The sequence below is a fragment of the Chiroxiphia lanceolata genome, chromosome 2 (assembly GCF_009829145.1).
Source record: "Chiroxiphia lanceolata isolate bChiLan1 chromosome 2, bChiLan1.pri, whole genome shotgun sequence".
Classification (NCBI taxonomy): domain Eukaryota; kingdom Metazoa; phylum Chordata; class Aves; order Passeriformes; family Pipridae; genus Chiroxiphia; species Chiroxiphia lanceolata.
In genome coordinates, this window is record NC_045638.1 from 1,115,016 (window position 1) to 1,135,172 (window position 20,157).

Consider the following 20,157-nt stretch of genomic DNA (forward strand, 5'->3'; position numbering starts at 1 on the left):
AGCAAAGAAGCTGTGGATGCCCAGAGAAGCTGTGGCTGCCCCTGGATCCCTGGAAGTGTCCCAGGCCAGGTTGGACGGGGCTTGGAGCAACCTGGGCTGGTGGAAGGTGTCCGGGGTTGGAACTGGATGATCTTTAAGGTCCCTTCCATGATTCTGTTCTTTTCCCTTCATTTTCTCTCCTCTTAAACTGCCTTCATCTCAGCCCACAAGTTTTCCCTCTTTCCTGCTTCTCCTGATCCCCCTGGGAGGGAGGGAGGGAGTGAATGTGTGTCTGTGTCGTCTTTAGCTCCACGTTAAACCACAAAGGTCATTTTTGGTGCCCAGTGTGGGGCTCGAAGAGCTGAGATCCCAGAATCCCGGAATCATTAGGGTGGGAAGGCACCTCTGGAGATCACCCAGTCCAGCCCCCAAGGAGCAGGTGACACAGGAACACATCCAGGTGGGGCTGGAATATCTCCAGACAGGGAGACTCCAAACCCTCCCTGGGCAGCTGTTCCAGCTGTTCCAGGCTCTGCCATCTCCGTGGAAGGAAGTTCTTCCTCGTGTTGAAGAGGAACTTCTTGTGCCTTTAGTTTCTTGTCCTGTCACTGGGCACCACTGAAAAGATCCCACCAGTCCGAGTGCAGGGTGTTAAAACAGGGCTGGTGGAAGCATTTGGTAGAAAAGTTTCGTAGTTGGTCGCAATGGTGATTTATTTGGAGCAACCTGTGTCGTGGAAGGTGGCCCTGCCCCTGGCAGAGGGGTGGAACTGGGTGGTCTTTGAGGTCCCCTCCAACCTAAACCATGCTGGGATGGTTTTATCACTCTGCAGAGCTGTGAAGGGTTTGAAGCTCTCAGTGTTGGTTTATGAAGCTCTCAGAGTTGGTTTATAAAGCTCCTCCCTGGCTGTGGTTGTCCCCCACTGTGCTGTTTGTCACCTCTGAGGGCTGGGTCAGGGGCATCACCTCACCCTGGTCTGTGAGATGATCAAATTGCTGCTCTGGTGTTTGTGCTCAGCATCACCATCATCTCCATGGGTTGGAAACCGTCACCTGGAACACGGAATCATGGAGTGGTTTGGGTTGGGAGGGACCTCAAAGATCATCTCATCCCACCCCTGCCATGGGCAGGGACACCTTCCACTAGCCCAGGTTGCTCCAACCTGGCTTTGGACACTTCCAGGGATCCAGGGGCAGCCACAGCTTCTCTGGGAATTCCATCCCAGCCCCTCCCCACCCTCCTAGGGAAGAATTCCTTCCCAGTATCCCATCTAACACTGCCCTCCTCCAGCCTAACACCACCACCCTTTGTCCTGTCACTCCAGAGCCTTGGGAAAAGTCTGTCTCCCACCTCCCCTTTGGGCACTGGTTTCTCTGAAGGCTCTCTGTGCTCTGGGTGGATCACTGCCCAGAGGGTCAGCGTTCCTCCACGGAGAACTTCTCCTCAGCTTCTGCTGACTGTGAATAATCCCTGGGAGATGAGCAGGGCTGAGGGCTGTGGGGACGCTCGTGAATCCCAGAGTCACGGTCCCTCCTGCACGTGACATTCCTCTGGAGCCCTGGGAGCTCTAAAAACGGCTGTGGGCTGAACCCCCCGTTAATTGGGAAGAGCCCGAGCCCCCTCCCAGGGTTGTTATGATTCCAATTCCATTCCCTGAGTGCTGGCTCTTGAGAAAGGACAATAGTGGTGTCCCTCATGTGAGAACCCACAGAAATGTTATGGCTGCTCTGCATGGGAAATGTGGCCAAGCCACCGAAGCCGCTCGGGGTCCCACGGGGGGAGGGTTTGGCCAAAAGTATTTGCGGAGGGATTTTTGTGAGGTCGAAACCCAGAAGCCCCAGAGGTTCCTCAAGGTGCCTCGTTCTTGCAAATGGATGCACGTGGTTTGTTTTCATGGAATCACAGGATTATCAAGGTTGGGAAAGCCCCTCAGGGATTGTCCAGTCCAACCTTGTCCCCACCTTGTCCCCCAGCCCAGAGCACTGAGTGCCACGGCCAGGCCTTCCTGGGACACCTCCAGGGCTGGGCACTCCAAACCTCCCTGGGCAGCCCCTGCCAAGGCCTCACCACCCTTTCCAGCAGCAAATTCCTCCTCCTGTCCAACCTGAGCCTCCCCTGGCACAGCTGGAGGCCGTTCCCTCTCCTCCTGTCCCTTGTTCCCTGGCAGCAGAGCCCGACCCCCCCCGGCTCCCCCCTCCTGTCAGGGGGTTGGAAAGAGCAAGATGATCCCCCCTCAGCCTCTTTAAATTAAACCTTTCCACACCTGGTCACCCTCCTGCTCCTCCTGGAATTATGTGCCACAGCCTCAGGTCTCAGAGGGCTGGGAATCTTCCATAGTTTCCCACCTAAATCTGCCTGTGGCCAATATAATTCCGTTTCTCCCAATATCAACATCATCCTTTGATAAAATCCTGTTCTTTTCCTGTGTGTTGTTCCCTCTCCAGGTGCTCCAGGAGAGCTCTAATATCCCTTTTCACAGGCAAATCCTTTCAGGGGTGAAGATGAAGAAATTCCTCCTCCTGTCCAACCTGAGCCTCCCCTGGCACAGCTGGAGGCCGTTCCCTCTCCTCCTGTCCCTTGTTCCCTGGCAGCAGAGCCCGACCCCCTCCCGTCAACTCCCTGTCAGGGATTTGAGGTTTTATTCCCATTGATTTCTCCTTGGATCTGGGCTAGAACATGTGCTTATTTTTTTATTACTTATTATATTTTGTATTTACTATATTTTACATTTATTTTATATTTATATTTAGGATCTTCCCAAATCTTTGTTTGTGAAGCCCAATGATATATAAATTATATTTATATTTATTCTACTAATATCTAATCTAAATGTTTTATATTTTTCCTTATTTATGATATCATTATTTGCCAGCCCTGTTGATTTCAGCCCAGCTCAACAACCTGCTGATGCCACCCTGGCCCAGCGAAAATCAGAGCTCTCCTAAAAGACTTCCAACAAACATTCCCTGGAAAATAATAAAGAAGCAGCTCTTGGCAGAGACCAAACTCTCCAGGTGGGCCAATTAACTTTAATGAGTTTTCTCCTCTTTGCTGTGTGTGTCAGTTATTTGAAAATACCTTGTGGGCTTTGGTTGGGCTCCTACCCGAGTTTAGGGCAAGGCTGGGCTGTCCTGGGCAAGCTGAGGGAAAGATTAAGACTTTGTCTGACTTCAGATAAACACATTTCTTCGTGCCATCTTTCAAAGTTCTGTCCCTTTTTTTTGGAGCTGGGAGAGAATTTCAGTGGAAATGCCAGAATTTTGTCCCTTGTCCAGTTCATTTTAGGTTTCCTGCAGTACTTTTTTTTTTTTTTTTTGACATAAAGAAGTTCAGTTGTTTTTTTTTTTAATTTGAGCCTCTCTGTCAGGAAACAAACCTTTTCAGCCAGGATATGTCAAGGCTCTTTTTATTACAGGAAACTGCAGTTTTGGAGGTACTCGTGCTCAATTTGCTTTCAAGCTGTATCAGGTGTCTTTCTATAATTAGATTAATTTTCACATATTCTCCTACACTTCCCTCCTCTCTTCCTCAGTGCATTCCTGAACCGATTCCTTCTCTTTGGAGTTCTCCTGATGGAGTGTTTCTGTCCTTGTGAGTGTTGGTCCTGCCTCGATTCCCACTTTTAGCTTCGAGAAATCCATGGATTTGTTTTCTGAAATTTCCATTGTCTTAAAAAAAAAAAAGGGAAGATGGAATCTCTGCATCTCCACCCTCCCAGTGATATGATAGAACCAATTTATTTTTTATAATATCCAATATTGTTCAAACAGTGCTTTTCACATGCAGGAAAACTCATCTATATTTATATGTGTCACGTGTATTTGTAGCTGTTATTTAGCTTTCTGGTTGCAGCTTTTATTTGTATTTATATATTACCAGCAAATAAATCTCTTCCTTCCGAGAGCCCTTCCCTGGAGGATCAGTAGGAGGCAAAAAAAAATCTCATTTAAGAAGGGAAACAGGGAGAGAATCTGGGGAAATAAGACACCAAACCTGGAGTAAGGAAAGAGGGATGGCCAAACTTGATATTTTTTCGCTAAAAAAAAAAAGGGAGAGACTTGAAGGAAAGGAAAATAATGAAATACTTTGAGGAAACACTTGACTGAAAAAAAAAACCACAAGTGGCCTAATGAGGAAGAGGGAAATTCAAGAGAGAAGTTGTTGCATCAAGTGCATTTCCCTGCAAATAAAGAGCCACAATTCGGTTCTCTTTTAAATTTTGGGTGAGTTTGGTTCCTTTTAAATCACTTGGGTGTTTTATCCCAGTGTGTTCCAGGTCACCTGGAGGTTCCTGGGGAAAGCTCAGAGATAAGATGTGACTGGTAATTAGCAGGGACAGAGAAGTGTTTAAAAAACATGGAGAATTGGGTATAATATCATTTTTATCACTTCCTTCTCTCGGAGGAAGACAATTTCCCAGACAGTTTTTTTTTTTTTTATTGCTTTTCTCACAGAAGTGGCCACATGAGTTGCAAAGGAAAGTGTTTTGATCAGTCAGATGGAGCCAGATTTGGGATCAAATGAAATGGATTTCTGCCCTTTTCCTCCTCCTGCCCATTTTGTGTTGGAAAATCACCCGATTTTCCATAATTCCAATGTTCTCTTTAGATTTAAAATAATTTTTATTCTGTTTTCTTTTGTATTTTTCATTGTTTTAAGCTGTTTCTGGGTGCTGCCTGTGCTGTGAGCGTTGCTGTAGGTACAGGATGACAAGCAGTCCAAACATTCTGTCACTTGAATTTTATTTTTTTATTTTATTCTAAATTTAATGTAGAGCAGCCTCTGCTCGGTGCTGACTTAAAGATTTCATTCTTTTTCTTTTTCTGTGTCAAAGCAGCAAAGTATCCTGAGAGGAAAACAACAAAAAAAGATGTTTTGATCCCTACTAGGCAGCAACTGCCCTTAATTGTTTTAAAAATAGCATTTTTTTGGGTTGAATAGAAGGATATTTAAATTATGGCATGTCATGTTATGACATGTCATCGTTAGTCAGGGCATAATTGTATTGATTAGTCATGAAATAACAGGAAAATAGGAAGAGAACTTCCATAAAATAAGATTCAAAGTCCTAAAACTGCCTCTGAAACCAGGTTTAATTTAAGCAATTTAACAGCTCTTGAACCAGCCCAGAGAAGCTGTGGCTGCCCCTGGAAGTGTCCAAGGCCAGGTTGGATGGGATTTGGAGCAACCTGGGCTGGTGGAAGGTGTCCCTGCCCATGGCAGGGGGTGGCACTGGATGGGCTTTGAGGTCCCTCCCAACCCAAACCATTTTCCAGGATTGTAACTTTAGTCTGAGCCTACGGAGGAGCAGCTGGTTCTGCTGGAAAGGCCCCTGCATTCCCTGACCTCTCCTTGCCACTGGAATCTCCTGGGATCGATGCCAGTGCAGTTCCAGCTGTGCCCAGGGGATCTTCTGAACCCCAGCCTGGCTGGGAAAGTCTCTGTGTGCACAGGAATTATGGAATTGTGGAATCCCAGGATGGTTTGGGTTGGGAGGGACCTTAAAGCCCATCCAGTGCCTCCCCCCTGCCATGGGCAGGGACACCTTCCACCAGCCCAGGTTGCTCCAAGCCCCATCCAACCTGGCCTTGGACACTTCCAGGGATCCAGGGGCAGCCACAGCTTCTCTGGGAATTCTATCCCAGCCCCTCCCCACCCTCACAGCCAGGAATTCCTTCCCAGTATCCCATCTAACCCTGCCCTCTGTCAGTCTGAAGCCATTCCCTGTGTCCTGTCATTCCATGCCTTGTCTCCAGCTCTCCTGGAGCCCCTTTAGGCCCTGGAAGGAATCGATTCCCTGATTTTTGAGCACTGTTTGGCTCCTCCATGTCTCGGTGCAGGAAGGCCTGGGAGGCACCTGGATCCTGCTGTGGGTAAAGGCAGGAGCCAAACAGCCTTGGCCAGTTGCAGGACAGATCCTGTTGGATTAAAGTCTCCATATAAGCCCAGCCTGAGGAACTTTAAGCTCTGTTTACTCGTGTGCCTAAGTCTGTTTGTCCTGCTGGTCCAACACAGGACAGACACACACAGCCCCACGTGAGAGGGATGGCCACAGAGAAACACAACCCCCATTTCCTCCGGCCCCAAACAAACAATTCCAACGTTTGTGTCCTTTTGGGGCCAAAAAATGTGAGCCTGGAGAAGGGGAAAATGGGATTGCCACGGGATGGCTGATGTCTGTCTGCTTCGAGCTGTTTGTCCATCCCTCTCCCGGGGAATTCCAACTGCTCCCTGCTTTGGACAGCAGTGGGACTGGATGGAGGCTGAGGGCAAATCCCAGCCTGCTGTATCCATGGGAAATGAGCCCCACAGAATGTCCAAGGAGAGATTTCAATGGGAAAAATCCTCTCAGTTTACTCTCCTGGATCCTCTGGGCTTAACTTTTACCACAGCAGGCCTGGAAAGGCTGAATCATACGGTGGGAACTCAAAACATTTGCTCTTCCGTCCCATTTGATGTGTTTTAATGCACTTCCAGTTGATGGAATCAGATAACTGAGTATCCTCATCGGAGCTGCCCTCCAGTTTTGGGTTCAGTCAGTCCACCCTAGAGTTAAATTCTGTCCTATAATTACCTTTCACACCCCTCCAGGCTTCCCCCAGCTCCTTCTCACCCCTCACTGCATAAAGAAGCAGTTTTGTCACTGATTTGGTGCCAAAATTGCCTGTGTGGGTCCTGCTCAACCTGTTCCGGTCACTGGGACTTTACTGGGGCACAAAACCCCTCTGTATAAAGGGTTTTAATTAAACTCAGCTTATCTGGGCTGAGCTGGCAGATGGAAGAGGCCAACAGGAGGTCAGCAGTGACTCCTGTGGTGCCAGCTTTGGAAGGAGGTGACCGGTGGCTTTTCCCAGCTGTGCCTGCACCTCTGCTCACGTGGGAAGCTGGAATGACAATCCCTGAGCCTTGTTCTTCCACAGCCAAAATATCCCAATTTTTTTTGCAATCCAACCCTGAGTCAGGGTGCCCCTGAAGGGGTTCAGGGAGCCCTTTAGCTGAGCTGAGCAACAATGAGAGGTGATTTTTCCCCTGCATCGTTTATGAGCGTTAAATTCTACTTGGCATCACAGAGCTGCTGCCCATCCCTCTGGAAAACCTTCCTACCTGAGTAACCCCAATAACTGTGCCCCATTTGGAAGTGCTGCTGCCTCCCTGCCTCCTTCCCTGCCCAGGCCATCAGTGCCTGTGTTTGAAGGCAGCAGATGGAAGGGTCTCATTGCCACCTTCGGCCAGGAGGAAAATCAACTTTTGATTTTCATTTCTTCCTGGTTTTTAGATCCTTTTTGCCACAGGGAATTTCCTGGTGTCAAGGACTGGGGTCATCTTGTCTCGTTAAACTGCAGGGGCTCCATCACATCCACCCCACACATGTAAGGAATTCTGCAAGGCCTTTGCTGGGAGTCTTTGGAGTGTCTGCAGCAGTTCTCCAGTGCCTCTGCCAGTATGTCCTGGAAAAGAGTTAACACAGGATTTTAGAATCCTGGAATGGTTTGGGTTGGAAGGGACCTCAAAGCCCATCCAGGGCCACCCCCTGCCATGGGCAAGGACACCTTCCACCAGCCCAGGTTGCTCCAACCTGGCCTTGGACACTTCCAGGGCTCCAGGGGCAGCCACAGCTTCTCTGGGCAACCTGTGCCAGGGCCTCCCCACCCTCCCAGGGAAGGATTTTTGTAGGACAGAAGCCACATTTGAGTGATCTCCTGGGGTGTCCTGTTCTCTTTTTAAACTGTTTTAGCCCACGAGGCCTAGTGGGGTTTAACCAGGCTGAGCTTTATGAAAAGCGAGGCTCAGAGCTGGGCTGTCCTCCCAGCCGTGGAAACAGGGAATGATTTTCGTGAATTGACTTATTTCTGGGAGAACCTGACTTGCTTTCACCCAGCCTCACAGATTTAATATGATTTGAAGAGATTTCCTTCCAAACCACGCTCCTGACCTGCCCCAAAGCCCTGATGGAGCCAAATCCTGAAAGGACCTCCAGTTGATTTGTTTTAGTACTTGGAGCCATTTATTATTTTTTTTTCGAGCTCAATTTTGGCTCTTCTCATTTCCCTCTTGTTTTTTTTTTTTGCTCACAGTCATCTATCATTTCATTATGCCCAGTTTCCCAAACATGTCAGGCCAGCCTAAGCAACCCCTTGAAGTCTCCCATTGAGCCATATGTTATTTCCTCAGGGCCTTTTATTAATGAACTTCCACTGGTGATGACTCTGTGTGGCCCCAGGTGTCTTGTTTCCTGTCCCTCATTTCACTGATTCAATGACTCTCCAGCCTCCCCCTCTGCCCCTGTGAAACAATTAGACATTTCTGAATGCCTTTGTCAGAGCTGATTATTTAGGACTTAACAAGATGCTTGTTCCACAAGGGTTATTTCTCCTCTATTGTTCCTTTAGGTCCTTGTTCTCCTTTGCTTGGAAGCAGGACAGAACAAGCAATTACTGGCAGCTGCTTTGTGGCCAGAGAGAGGGGAAGGAGCAGCTTTCTGGACTCTTTCAGGAGCTGGTGCACTTTACCTGGAGGGAGAACCTCCCTCAGGTTCATGTGTGGTCTCACATTGTAGGAAATGCATTTTAGTAGCTGGGAAAAATCACCTCAGAGTCGTAGAATCCCAGAGTTATGGAATGGTTTGGGGTGGGAAGGACCTTAAAACTCATCTTTAGGTTCCAATTCCATGGGCAGGGACACCTTCCACTGGACCAGGGTGTTCAATGTCCCATCTAACCCTGGAAGTCAAATGGTCAGAAGTGGCTGGAGAACTTCACCAAGTGCCTTTTATTTCGGGATGGGGTCACAGAAGACATTTTGGGATGAGGCCTCGTTGCTGCCGGTCAGCACAGACCCTTCCCAGCTCCCTTTTCCCGAGGCACATCTTCATTTTGAGGTGGATTTGCACATTCCAGCCTGGCACTTGCACACAGTGAGATGGCTGAGCGGTTCCCTGAGTTCTCCTCTCTGCTGGGAAGCTGCAGGAAGGTGTCAGGAGAAGAGCTGGAAGAGTCTTGTGGTTCTGCCATCGTCCTGCTCCCCTTTGTGGCCTCAAACCCAGGGGTGTGTTGGGTGTCTGAAGGCAGGAGATGATTTGATGAATCCCAAATTCAGCCATTTTTGACATCAAACCAGTGTTGTCTGATTTTTCCAAACACAAGGAAGATGTGGAGCTCTTGGAGTGAGTCCAGAGGAAGCCACAGAGATGCTCCCAGGGCTGGAGCCCCTCTGCTCTGGGACAGGCTGGGAGACCTGGGGGGGTTCACCTGGACAAGAGAAGGATCCAGGGGCACCTCAGAGCCCCTTGCAGGGCCTAAAGGGGCTCCAGGAGAGCTGGAGAGGGACTGGGGACAAGGGATGGAGGGACAGGACACGGGGAATGGCTTCCACTGCCAGAGGGCAGGGAGAGATGGGATATTGGGAAGGAATTCCTGGCTCTGAGGGTGGGGAGAGGCTGGGATAGAATTCCCAGAGAAGCTGTGGCTGCCCCTGGATCCCTGGGAGTGTCCAAGGCCAGGTTGGACAGGGCTTGGAGCAACCTGGGCTAGTGGAAGGTGTCCCTGCCCATGACAGGGTGTTGGATGATCTTTTAAGGTCTCTCCAGCCCAATCTTCCAACCCAAACCATTCCATGATTCCACAGTTTTAGGCCTGCCTATACAGTGGCTTAAGTCAAGCCTTGCTTGTGTGCATGGGAGTGTTGTGAGCACGTGTGGGCTGGTTTTCATGGGTGCAGGGCACCAAAACCACCGCTCAGAAGGTTCTGGGCCTGGCCTGGCTCAGGGAATTTGTGGGGCCGTGAAAACCCCCCTCAGCTGGGATCAAAAGTGCTCCAGCAATTCCTGCTCCTGCTGAGGTGGCCTGAGGTGTCTTTCAGAAGGGGTAGTTCTTAGATGATGCCTCATTTTCTCATGTTCTCAGTGCTTTCCCACCTCTTTGTATCCTCCCTGATCCCAGGGTGGAGGATTTTTGGAGCTCTGTGGCAGAGGTGCCTCCGGCTGCTGTGGGATCCTTTGGGATTCTCTGTGTGTGCAGGGACAGGGGGGTGTTTTGGCTCCTGCTCTTCCTCCTTGGCCCTCTGTAGGTGCCAGCGTGGTATCCAATTCCTGGGAATGCTGTCTGAGATAATCCATCCCAATTTTCTCAAATATGCTCAGCTTCCAATTAAGGCTCAGCAGGCAGAGGTGGAGCACAGATAAGCTGGGACTTGTTTACTCCTTAACCAAATGGGTGTTCCAAAGGGAAATGGTGCTGGAAGCTCCTCCTCAGACCTGAGGGATCCAGAAACATCCATCTTGGCTGAATTTTCCATGTTGTTCATTAGGAAAACTGTGACAAGCTCAGGTTTCCCTTAGAGCTGAGCCTTAACTAAGGCAAAATTGAATTAGTCTGTTCCTTGCTCCTTTAAGGCTTGACAAGCAGCTATCCCAGCACTTGGATTAGGCCTTGATCAGGCTGGATTTTTTTCCCTTTTTTTTCTCATTTGTGAGGAATCTCAGGCCTCACATCCCCTCTCACAGTTGGGTTTTTTCCCCCTAAATTAATGAGGTATCACTTGAGGTTGAAACCCAAACCACTGCTCCCCTCCCTTACCCCCAAGGAGGGGGGACTACTTGGATTAAGCTCGACTCAAAAAACCCTCATTGACTTGGCTATTAAGTGACATTCCAGATGGGACCACACCAGGAGCTCTGTGCTCTGTTCTGGGCATCTCAACACCAGAACAGGCCTCTCCTCCCTCCAGTTCCTCTTGCAGTGTGGGCTGGGCGGTGCTGGAGGGCAACGTTTGACCTAAAAATGAAGGAATTATTTTCAGATGTCCCCCAAGAGTGGCACTTCCAGCCGTGGCGAAGTAGTGGCATCTCAAAACAATTGATTAGAAGAAGTGGTGGCATCTTTCCCAGAAATTCTACTCCCTGGCACGAAAACTGGGGGATGTTTCCTTGATGCAGCGGAGTGAATGTGGGAACTGCGAGGCGACACCGGGCAAGTGGAGTTTGGAATGCTTTCAGCTCCCTGGACGTCGGAAATGAGCTGGGAACTGACTGTCTCTGCCTCAGACAGGGAGTGGAAATGAATGGAGAAGGAAGGACAACAAACATGCTGAGGTTTCCTTAATTTTATTTGGAAATCTTTTTTTCCAGGCTTGCCTCACCATGTGCTTGGGATGTCCAACCATCCAGGTGATCTCCAGCCATCCAGGTGATCATCTCCACATCAGGTGTGGGCTGATGGAAAGGGCTGGAAGGGTTTTAGGTCTGGGGCTGCTGTTTGTCCGTGTGGCCTGAACCCAAAATCCCCAGGGATACGAGGCAGGTGAAGCGCTGAGGGCGCTCAAATGGGGCCTCCTCTGCACCAGCACTTTGGGGGTGAAATCAGGAATTCTGCTGCCTCATCAGGGGTGTTCCCTGAGGAAGGGAAGCTGTGACACAAAGTGCTGGCTGCACTTCTGGTGGCAGGGGAATAATCCCAGGATATGCTGGGCTGGAAGGGACCCACAGGGATCGTGGAGTCCAACCCTCAGCCCCGCACAGGAGCCACCCCGGGAGCCTCAGAGGGGTGCAGAGGTGTTCCCATGGGGTTGCTGAGCTCCATGGGGGCTGCAGGCAGACAAACCCCCAGTTCCTGTGCCCTCTGCCCCCACAGAGAGCAGGGGTGAGCTCATGCCACGGCAGCTGGGACAGAGTTTTTGGTGGGGCCGAGGCGCGGAATCTCATTTTGAGATTTGCTCCGCTGAACGTTTCAGTTCCCTTCTTGGGACTCGTCAAGAAAACAGAAGCTCGACCTCCAGGGAAGTGCAGGGGCTGAACCACCTTCCCTCATTGCCTTATTCCTGCTCTCTTCCCCTTCCCTCATTGCCTTATTCCTGCTCTCCTCCCTCCTCCCTCTGCGGACGCCAGTTCAAAAACACACACTGAGCAGGGAAAGTGGAGCTGTCAGTGCATGGAAACGGGGAGCCCAGCGTAGGGAAACGTGGCAGAGCTGAGCTGCAGGGGAGCCAGGCAGGGAATTAGCCTCGTGCTGTTAAGAAATGGATGTGTTTTCCGACCAAAAAAAACCCGTAAATCTCCCAGCGGTGCGACAGAAACGGGCTCTGGGGTGGGGATGGAGTCCTTCGTTCAGTTCTTGGTGTCTGTGGCCTTCCCTGGCATCACAAGGACCCAACCAGGTGATGAAAAGCAGGTGTGGAGAGGAAGAGCTTTGGCTTCAGCAGGTGCTGGAGGTTTGCAGGGGTTGGGAGTGACCTTTTTGGGGAGCTTTGGTGGGAACCTCCCCCCCGAGCTTTGTGTTTGCCTGGATTCTGAGCAGTGGGGAGGGAGGAGTGTGGGGAGCTGCCTTCAGGGAGCAAGGTTCATGTTCCTGCTCTACCTGGGTGGGGTCTCAGCTCAGGGATGACAAATCTCCGGGGGGCTGCACACAGAGGGTGTTGCTGGGGTTGTTTTGAGGTCTGTGTGTGCAAATGGTCAAGTGTTGGGTCCTGCATTTGCTCCAACAATCCCATGGAACGCTCCAGGCTGGAGGGAGAGGGGCTGGAAAAGCTGGAAAAGGCCCTGGGGGTGCTGGTGACAGGGGATGAACACAAGCCCGGGTGTGCCCAGGGGGGCAAGAGACCAAAGGCACTTGGGCTGGATCAGTGATAGTGTGGGCACAGCCCAGGGCAGGGACTGTCCCCTGTGCTGGCACTGCTGAGGGACCTCCAGGGCTGTGTCCAGGTCTGGAACCTCATGGAAGAGAGACATGGAGGGGCTGGAGCATGTGCAGGGAAGGGAAGGGAGCTGGGAAGGGTCTGGAGCAGCAGGAGGGGCTGAGGGAGCTGGGGGGGCTCAGCCTGGAGCAAAGGAGGCTCAGGGGGGACCTTCTGGCTCTGCAACCCCCTGACAGGAGGGGGGAGCTGGGGGGGGTCGGGCTCTGCTGCCAGGGAACAAGGGACAGGAGGAGAGGGAACGGCCTCCAGCTGTGCCAGGGGAGGCTCAGGTTGGACAGGAGGAGGAATTTGCTGCTGGAAAGGGTGGTGAGGCCTTGGCAGGGGCTGCCCAGGGAGGTTTGGAGTGCCCAGCCCTGGAGGTGTCCCAGGAAGGCCTGGCCGTGGCACTCAGTGCTCTGGGCTGGGGGCCAAGGTGGGGATGGGGCACAGGGGGGATCCATGGGCTGGGAGGGCTTTTCCAACGTCAGGGATTCTGGGATTCTGTGAAATTTTGCACTTCAGTGTCCCCTGGCCTCTCCTCCTTCTGTGTGGCTAGAGAATGAACTGGCCTTGTCTGGCAGCAGAGCCCAGCTCAGCCCTGTCCCTCTGCTCTGATTCACCCTCTGCCCTCAGCCAGTACAGTTTGATATTGGTTTGATATTGGTTTGATATTGGTTTGATATTGGTTTGATATTGGTTTGATATTGGTTTGATATTGGTTTGATATTGGTTTGATATTGCTACTGTCCCCAGTCAGCTGGATAACAGTTCCCAGCCCCAGCCTTGGCTCTGGCTTTTGGGTTGCACTGATTCAAAAATTTCATTTTAAAGCCCTTTTCCCGTGCCCTCAACAGCTCAGGAGGGCACCAAGTTTACAAGAACGATGATCCCATAAGATTTAGCATTTTCCTGACCTCTCATCCCGCTGCTGATGGGATTTGCAGTTCCCTGAGCTCCACAAACATTTTACCTCGGATTTTCACGCTTGACCTAAAACTCATCTCAAGGTCTGAATCCTGCCCTGGGCTCGAGCTCTGCCAGGCTCAGGCAGTGGGAATTTGAAAGTAGGTTACTCAGAGACAACCCCAGCCCCAGCCCAGCGCTGGGTTTCTGGAGCTGCCTCTTCCCATGGAAGGCTGAGGAAAACCAAGGCTGTGCTTGGCCAGAACAGGGCTGTTCCTCTCTGTCCTGAGCTCCACCAGCACAGCTGCTGAACGACCACAAAATCATCCTGGTTTTTTTAACAAAAAGATGGTTGTGCTCTTTGTCAGGACGACTTTCTGTTGCTGAGAATTCCCCAGGCTGGTTTTGGACCTCTCTGAGAAGCGTTTCCTTTCACCAGCAAATGTTTGGAGCTGTAATCCCATCAAGGGTGTGCTCGTGGCCCTTGTCTGCTAGCAGGGTATTAATGTGGGTATTATTATCTTCTGATCAGCAGCAAAGCCCAAATCTGCTGAGGAGCGAATTATTTTCCCCAGCTGAGTGGAGTTTTTCAATCTTTCTGTAATCCTGCTTTTAAATCTCCGCCGCCGGAATGACTTTTGTATTTATCATTTGTGTCTAGAAAATTGAAATCTAGAAAATGGCAGGGTTTTTTCTCGGGGAGAGCAATAAGTCAGGGAAATGCCATTAGTTTGCAACCTAAATTGTGGCTGTCTCATACCAGACACCAATGCAAAGTCATGCTGCAGTGGTCAAACAAAATATTGTGATGGGAGGCCTTTATTAAATCACTCCTGATGTTCAGACTTGCCTTTAAATCCACTTCTGGCCAGTCTGGAACAATATAACAGCATGGAAGCTCTATGGGCCAAGAAGACTCTTTGCACTTCCAGAAGGTGCTCGAGAGCAAATCCCAATTTTTGCTGGAATTGGCCCCAAAGTTGTAGTGCAGTTCAGGCATCATCCCAGTGGCAGCTGAGTGGCCCCATCGTCAGACACTGAGCAGGTTCTGAACCCCAAGGGTTGTCCTGGTTTTCTGTTCCCTCAGAGAGCTCGTTCTTCTCCCTCTGTGCCCCAGATTTGTTGGCTGAGATGGCACAAAATCACCAGGGAAAGCTGTGCTGGCATCCAGAGCAGTTGTGCCCAAGGATTCTCTGTTGACTGTGAGCAAACCCTGGGGGGGTTCAGTGACGGGGCAAATGTCAGATGAGTAGAATCAGAGAATAGAATCATGGAATGGTTTGAGTTGGAAGGGATTCTAAGGATCATCCAGTGCCACCCCCTGCCATGGGCAGGGACACCTTCCACTAGCCCAGGTTGCTCTATCCTGACCTTGGACACTTCCAGGGCTCCAGGGGCAGCCACAGCTTCTCTGGGCAACCTGTGCCAGGGCCTCCCCACCCTCCCAGCCAGGAATTCCTTCCCAATATCCCATCTATCCCTGCCCTCTGTCACTTTGAAGCCATTCCCCTTTGTCCTGTCACTTCATCCTTTAGAAATAGTCCCTCTCCATCTTTCCTGGAGCCCCTTCAGGCCCTGCAAGGCCACAATCAGGTCACCCCAAAGCTTCTCTTCTCCAGGCTGAACAATCCCAGCTCTCCCAGCCTTTCCTCCCAGCAGAGCTGCTCCAGCCCTGGGATCCTCCTGGTGCCTGCTCTGGACTCTCTCCAGCAGCTCCATGTCCTTGCTGGGCTGTTCCCCAGGGCTGGAGCAGCTCTGCAGGGGGGTCTCACCTGAGGGGGCAGAGGGGCAAAATCCCCCCCTGCCCTGCTGCCCACACTGGGGGATCAGCCCAGGGCATGGGGTTGGGTCATTTCCAGCCTCTCCCCCAAGTCCTTCTCCCAGAGCTGCTCCGTCTGCTCATCCCCAGCCTGGATTGATCCCAGGGTTTTCCCAATCCAGGTGCAGCACCGGCGCTTGGTCTTTCCCAAACCAAACAGTCACACTTGGGACACCCAGAGAGCTGCCCACGATGTGCTCCACAAAGCAATCCCTGCCTCTCTCAACTCCCCCCCTCGGAGCAGACACTTTCATTGCTCCAATTTCCTAACGAGGGGATCATTGTCTGCCCTGCCCTCCAGGAATCGTTGGGAAAAGAAACGACTGGATGTTGTGCAAGCCCAGAGAAGCAGATTTTCAAAGGTGTTTATTCCGCTGTGCAGGGCAAGAGACCAAACACTCCCAGCAATGCTGGTCCTAATTATTTAAAACTCGATTTCAACGTCTGTCTGCATTCCTGGGCTCCTGAAGGAACTCTGGAGTCTTGGGAAAGCCAACAGCGTGAATGAGAGAGAAAAAGAAACCAGTGAGGAAGTGAATCAGGATGTGTTTAAGGATATAAGGTGAGGGAAGTTTACTGGGAGAGATAAGGGCTTTCTTCGGAGGGAATTTGAATTGTGTGCAGTAAATAATGTTTGCCCAGGCTGGGTGGTTGTGGGAAAACAAATTTATGAACAGGTGTTTGTCAAGGGATTGTGGCCCCTTCCACGTGTGGATTGAGCCACGGGAGTGAGAGGAAAACATCACGGGGTTGTGTCATGAGAAGGTCTTATCTGAAGATACGGATGTGAGAGAGGGAAGTGGGAGTTCTGCAGCCACAGGTGCAGGTTTGAGTGAGGTCCTTTGGTGTGGAAATTCCTTGGTTGCTTGGGAAAAAAGAAGAGGGAAGTGTTCCTGTGTCCAAAGGTGGGCTGGGAGCAGCTCAGCTCTGCTCCACACTCTGCAGCTCCAGCCAGGAGGGGGGAGCCAGGGGAGGACTGGCTTCTGCTGCCAGGGAACAAGGGACAGGAGGAGAGGGAACGGCCTCCAGCTGTGCCAGGGGCGGCTCAGGTTGGACAAGAGGGGGAATTTCCTGCTGGAAAGGGTGTTCAGGCCTTGGCAGGGGCTGCCCAGGGAGGTTTGGAGTGCCCAGCCCTGGAGGTGTCCCAGGAAGGCCTGGCCGTGGCACTCAGTGCTCTGGGCTGGGGGCCAAGGTGGGGATGGGGCACAGGGGGGACCCATGGGCTGGGAGGGCTTTTCCAACCTCAGGGATCCTGGGATTCCATGACCTGTTCACTGGTGGAATTGGAGAAGTCTCTGCTGAGGATGTGTGGTTTCTCTATGATATATTAAATTCAGTTGGACTCTCATAGCAGAAGGTAAAACCATAACCCAGACAGGCAAAGTTTCAGGCTTCTCCTCAATTTTAACGTGTGGGAGATGTTAAACTTTCCAGAGGAAAGTTCAGTGGAGCTTTGGCTTTCAGAGGTGAGATAATTTATCAACTCCCAGCCTCATACTGGGGAACAGCACAGTGAACCTTTCAAAGAAACCAGCAGCCAAATCCCACCTGAGCTTGGTGCTTGTCATGAAAACTTCCCCCCCAGATTCAGCTCTGCATTGACAGGTCCCCCAGAGCCACGTTGTGCTGTGTCACTCCTTGGCAGCTCCCACTCGCCCCACTTGGACTCGGTTTTAATGTTGTTTCATTTTATAACTTTCCCCTTTGCAAAACCCCGAGGATTTGAGCTGCTTTGGAGAATTTGGCCTTCCCAGCTCGTGGCACCGAGTGGTGCTGGCTGCCTCCCAGGCTGTGTGTGTGAGCAGCTCTCTTTTAGTCCTGTTTGGAATTTGGTAAATTTATAAGATCTCCCCACACCCTTTCTCTGCAGGAGCCACTTAATTTCTTTGTGAGCTTTGCTGTTAAACTGTGCATAATTTGGGGTTTTCATTGTCCTCCCCCTGCTTTTGAAGCCTCTTTGTGATTTTTTCAAAAGATGTTAATTTTCCTTTTGTTGTTTTCTGTTGACCACTTAATCCTCTCCCATTCCAATTGTTATTCTTATTGGGCCCCTCCAACTTTGCTGTTGTTTGAAATGTCTGTCATCTCAAACTCGCCTTTGTTCCTCCAACAATGATTTTGGGAGCCTCCCTGCTGAGCCACATTCCAAATGTGTGTGTGGCTGGGGATGGGGGGATTTTTGGCCCTCCTTGCTCTCTGACTCCTCTCCATCCTCCATCTGGGCTATCAGCAAATCCAAGAAGCTCCGAGGAAACACCATCGGTTTTCCTTGGACGCTGGAAACTTAAACTCCACGGGGTGAGTTTATCAGCTCTAACTCAGCCCTTGGGGGCTGGTGGTGCCTCTGGTGGAAACTGGATTTCTTTTTAAGCCTCCCAGCAGCTCCACAAACATTTCAGAGCTACCTAACCTTGCCACAAAGTGGAAGCAATCCAAAAAAACCCGTGAATCATTCCTTCCAAAATAGTTGAGGAGGGGATGAAGCACCTGAAAGTCTCCCTGGAGGTGCACGTGGATCAGAGGGGGAGTCCAGATATTTATCAGGCACTAAATGTTTTCCCTTCAGTTCCAAGAATTTCACCTCAGAAGACCTTGGGCCTTCAACAATCACCTTCAAAGAGGGGGTGGGCATCACAGTGGTGGGGACATCTGAGGAACTTGGGCTGGTAGTGCCCAGATTTTAGAGCTGTTTGGGTCCCAAGGGATGGAAACAGTGGTAAAAGAGCAACTTTAGGTGTCTTGAGCCTAAAGTGGAGATCCCTAACTCAGCTTTAGGTGGGGACCAACTCCATGGCCTGGAGAAGGGCGATAAAGTGGATGAAAAGAGGACATTTCCTCCTTTCTTGGCAGATTTTGCTTTCTTGCCTGCAGATGGAGGAGTAAAAGTGCCGAACAGGGGGAGAGGATTTAGGACTGGGAGTTCTGGCACCTCGTTACTGTCCTCTGGAAAGAACCAGGTTTCTGGGGATGGATGGGGTTTTAAGGCACTTTCTAACCCTTGGAGCCCCCCAGTTGGCTGGTTTGGGTGGGATTCATTTCTGTGGGTGTTAAAGCAGCAGAACCCCGAGGTCCTGAAGGTGGACTCACCCCACCCCCAGAGCTTCTGTGCCCTGATTTAGCAGCTCAGCACTTGGCATTTACACCCAGACTTTGTCCATTCCTGGGTGGAAATGGCTCAGGAACACCGAGGTGCTCGGAAAAACGTGCTCCTTTGGGAGAATTTGCCCCTTGCTGGACTTCAGGTGAGTGGCCATGGTGGAACTGGGACAGCCTGGTCTCCTCACCAGTGACCGTGTCGCACAAACCGGTTTGGTTTGAAGTATTTGTGTCACTTAAAATCGTCGAGCAGAGGGCAAAAAACAGAAGGAAGTGGCCTTTGGGTGTCACAAAAGCTTGATCAGGGCTCAATGTTCTCTCTGACACAGTAAAGGCTCAGCCCTGAAAGCTTTTTTTTTGAGGTCCTACAGCCCAAAGTCACCCAGGTTGGCCATTCCCACCCAAAATGGTCCTGAGAAAACAAGTTAGAGATTGAATCTGAGGCTTTGGAAAGGTGTGATCTTTGCCCAAAACATCTTGGAAAAGAAAGATCCTGGAGAAGAGAAGCTTTGGGGTGACCTGATTGTGGCATTGCAGGACCTGAAGGAGCTCCAAGAAAGATGGAGAGAGACTATTTCCAAGGGATGGAGTGGCAGGACAAGGGGGAATGGCTTCAAACTGTCCGAGGGCAGGGTTAGATGGGATATTGGGAAGGAATTCCTGGCTGTGAGGGTGGGGAGGCCCTGGCCCAGGTTGCCCAGAGAAGGTGTGGCTGCTTCCCACCTGCCAGAGAAAGGTCTTCTCCTCCTCTGAAGTGGTGCCCATTTTCTGAAGAGCCACTTGGACAATTGTCTGGGTTGAGTTGCAGGTGAGGAATAACTATTTTCCCTACCAGAAACATCTTTAACTTGGTGGTGTCTCTTGAGCTGGTGACAAACTGTGCTTTCCTGAAGCCCATCCAGCTATTTTTCAGGGATCCTGGAGGTGTTTTGCCCTCCACATGTGGTTGGGCATCAGTTCAATGCTGCAGCTCAGCAGTTGGCCTGTGTCAGATCTGCTCTTTGCTTCAGTAAATTCATTATCTTCCAGGGCTGCAGCAACACAAAGACTCCCTCTGGACAATTAGGACCACAAGGGAGGCTTTGGGAAGCTGATTGTTCCCTCCTGGGAAGAGATGAAAGACCAGAGTGGTAAAGAGAAGAGATTTTTCATTATAGATCTTAAGATTAAACCCGAGGGGCTGCTTGGGCTGGAAATCTGCCTTATGTTTTGTAGCAATAAGTAGATTTCAAATGCTTGGCTCCTGGTCATGTTTGTAGGTAATGGTCCTCTACTTGAGCTCGCTCTGCTTTCCTGGAGGTGGATTAGGACATAATTAAATCTGGGGAAGGGTGTAACAAAACCCAGGATTCCATCCCAGCGGATTAATTGCCGGGTCTGGTTTTGAGCCGGGCAGAATCCCTGCAAACACTGAATTTGCTCCATCTTCTCCCTATTTACATGAGAGCCCTTGGCATTTACTGCCAGCAAACGTCAAAGAGATCATTTTCTTGTGCAAATAAAAGCACGGGGGGAGCTGCTCTCCTGGGTGTTGACACTTCTGTGGCACCGGGTGGGAACTAGTTGGAGTAAACTGCACTTAACCCCCTACTACACCAATGAAACCCAGGTCATTTGTCTTCTGTTGCATCTGTAAAAGCGAGTTTTTCTTAAATTGCAAAAGGCGCCATCAGTCCCTGTCTGATGGGGCATCA